This window comes from Chlamydotis macqueenii, unplaced genomic scaffold (genome assembly GCF_036417535.1).
Source record: "Chlamydotis macqueenii isolate bChlMac1 unplaced genomic scaffold, bChlMac1.mat HAP1_SCAFFOLD_287, whole genome shotgun sequence".
In the NCBI taxonomy this organism is placed as follows: domain Eukaryota; kingdom Metazoa; phylum Chordata; class Aves; order Otidiformes; family Otididae; genus Chlamydotis; species Chlamydotis macqueenii.
In genome coordinates this window covers 70,241-73,752 of record NW_028239149.1, presented here as the reverse complement: position 1 = coordinate 73,752, position 3,512 = coordinate 70,241, and positions in this window count along the sequence as shown.

The window sequence follows — 3,512 nt, the reverse complement described above, 5'->3', positions numbered from 1 at the left end:
GTCGAAGCCCTGTTCGTCAGGGAAAGCCCGGAGCCCCGATGTCTGTGGTGCTGTAGATGCGCTGGGAATGGCCGGTGAGGGGTAGCAAGAGCTTGAGTTGCTGGCACTTTTGGTGTGAGAGCAATCGTCCGACGTTCATGATATTTGGGGATTTTTTTTCCAGTGGGCGCTTAGGTTCAGCTGGTAATAAACTTCTAAGCCCTGTTGGTCAGGGAACGCCCGGAGCCCCGATGTCTGTGGTGCTGTAGATGCGCTGGGAATGGAAGGTGAGGAGCACCTACAGCTTGACTGGCTGGCAATTTCGGTGTGGGAGCAATCGTCCGACGTTCGTGATTTTTCGGGGTTCTTTTCAGTGGGCGCCCAGGTTCAGCTGGTGGTAAATGTCGAAGGCCTGTTGGTCAGGGAAAGCCCGGAGCCCCGATGTCTGTGGTGCTGTAGATGCGCTGCCAATGGCTGGGGAGGAGCAGCAAGAGCTTGACTGGCTGGCACTTTCGGTGTGGGAGCAATTGTCCGACGTTTTTGATTTTTTAGGGTTTTTTTTTCAGTGGGCGCCCATGTGCAGCTGGTGGTAAATGTCGAAGCCCTGTTGGTCAGGGAAAGCCCGGAGCCCCGATGTCTGTGGTGCTTTAGATGCGCTGGTAATGCCCGGTGAGGAGCAGCTAGAGGTTGACTGTCTGGCACTTTCGGTGTGGGAGCAATTGTCCGACGTTCGTGATTTTTCGGGGTTTTATTTCAGTGGGCGCCCAGGTGCAGCTGGTGGTAAACTTCGAAGCCCTGTTGGTCAGGGAAAGCCCGGAGCCCCGATGTCTGTGGTGCTGTAGATGCGCTGGGAATGGCTGGTGAGAAGCAGCATGAGCTTGACTGGCTGGCATTTAAGGTGTGGCAGGAATCGTCTGATGTTCGTGATATTTCGTTTATTTTTTTTAGTGGGCGCCCATGTGCAGCGGGTGGTAAACGTCGAAGCCCTGTTGGTCAGGGAAAGCCCGGAGCCCCGATGTCTGTGGTGCTGTAGATGCGCCGGGAATGGCCGGTGAGGAGCAGCAAGAGCTTGACTGGCTGGCACTTTCGTTGTGGGAGCAATCGTCCGACGTTCGTGATTTTTCGGGCTTTTATTTCAGTGGGCGCCCAGGTGCAGCTGGTGGTAAACGTCGAAGCCCTGTTGGTCAGGGAAAGCCCAGAGCCCCGATGTCTGTGGTGCTGTAGATGCGCTGGGAATGGGAGGTGAGGAGCAGCAAGAGCTTGAGTTGCTGGCACTTTTGGTGTGGGAGCAATCGTCCGACGTTCGTGATTTTTCGGGGTTTTATTTCAGTGGGTGCCCAGGTGCAGCTGGTGGTAAACGTCGAAGCCCTGTTTGTCAGGGAAAGCCCGGAGCCCCGATGTCTGTGGTGCTGTAGATGCGCTGGGAATGGCCGGGGAGGAGCAGCAAGAGCTTGACTGGCTGGCACTTTCGGTGTGGGAGCAATCGTCCGACGTTCGTGATTTTTCGGGGTTCTTTTCAGTGGGGGCCCAGGTGCAGCTGGTGGTAAATGTCGAAGCCCTGTTGGTCAGGGAAAGCCCGGATCCCCGATGTCTGTCGTGCTGTAGATGCGCTGGGAATGGCTGGTGAGAAGCAGCATGAGCTTGACTGGCTGGCACTTTCGGTGTGGGAGCAATCGTCCGACGTTCGTGATTCTTCGGGGTTTTTTTTCAGTGGGTAACCAGGTGCAGCTGGTGGTAAATGTCGAAGCCCTGTTCGTCAGGGAAAGCCCGGAGCCCCGATGTCTGTGGTGCTGTAGATGCACTGGGAATGGCTGGTGAGGAGCAGCTAGAGCTTGACAGGCTGGCACTTTCGGTGTGGGAGCAATCGTCCGACGTTTGTGATTTTTTGTGTTTTTTTTCAGTGGGCACCCAGGTGCAGCTGGTGGTAAACGTCGAAGCCCTGTTGGTCAGGGAAAGCCCGGAGCCCCGATGTCTGTGGTGCTGTAGATGCACTGCCAAAGTCCGGTGAGTAGCAGCAAGAGCTTGAGTTGCTGGCACTTTTGGTGTGGGAGCAATCGTCCGACGTTTGTGATTTTTCGGGGTTCTTTTCAGTGGGAGCCCAGGTGCAGCTGGTGGTAAACTTCGAAGCCCTGTTGGTCAGGGAAAGCCCGGAGCCCCGATGTCTGTGGTGCTGTACATGCGCTGCCAATGGCCGGTGAGGAGCAGCAAGAGCTTGACTGGCTGGCACTTTCGCTGTGGGAGCAATCGTCCGATGTTCGTGATTTTTCGTTTATTTTTTTCAGTGGGCGCCCAGGTTCAGCTGGTGGTAAACGTCGAAGCCCTGTTCGTCAGGGAAAGCCCAGAGCCCTGATGTCTGTGGTGCTGTAGATGCGCTGCCAATGGCCGGTGAGGAGCAGCAAGAGCTTGACTGGCTGGCACTTTTGGTGTGGGAGCAATCGTCCGATGTTCATGATTTTTCGTTTATTTTTTTCAGTGGGCGCCCAGGTTCAGCTGGTGGTAAAGGTCGAAGCCCTGTTCGTCAGGGAAAGCCCGGAGCCCCGATGTCTGTGGTGCTGTAGATGCGCTGGGAATGGGCGGTGAGGAGCAGCAAGAGCTTGAGTTGCTGGCACTTGAGTTGCTGGCATTAAAAGTGGGTCCCCAGCGATAAGAAATAGAGTTCCTAGTGGACTCTGGAGCAGAAAGATCTACTGTTCAAAAATTGCCCCGGGGGTGTGGGACATCCTCGGAGAAAGTAGAAGTTATTGGAGCAAAAGGAGAGCCTTTTGGGGTTCCCGTAATAAAAAATGTGGTTTTGGAAAGTGATTCTAAATTTGGGGTGGGGTCCTTGCTGTTAGTGCCTGAGGCGGACTATAACTTATTGGGCAGAGATTTAATGATAGAATTAGGGATTGGCTTAGAAGTCATAAAAAATGAACTAAGAATTAAGTTGTGTCCTTTACGGACAGTTGATGAGGGGAAAATAAACCCTGAGGTATGGTACACTCCGGAGACCATTGGAAAATTGGATATTGAACCTTTTTCAGTGACAATAAGAAACCCAGAAATACCAGTGAGAATAAAACAATACCCCCTACCGATGGAGGGGAGACAGGGATTGAAACCTGAGATTCAAAGGTTAATTGAAAAAGGAATATTAGAACCTTGCATGTCCCCTTTTAACACCCCCATCTTACCTGTAAAGAAACCTGATGGGACATACAGATTAGTGCATGATTTACGAGAAATTAACAAACGAACGGTTACCAGATTCCCTGTAGTGGCAAACCCTCATACACTTTTAAGCCAGCTGGGCCCCAATGATCAGTGGTATAGTGTAATTGATTTAAAGGATGCCTTCTGGGCATGCCCCTTAAAGAAAGATTGCAGGGATTATTTTGCTTTTGAATGGGAAGACCCGGACACTTACAGAAAACAACAATTACGGTGGACCGTTTTACCTCAAGGGTTCACCGAGTCTCCAAATTTGTTTGGACAGGCATTAGAACAAATATTGAGGGGGTACGAATTAGGTGGGGGGGTGACCCTTGTCCAGT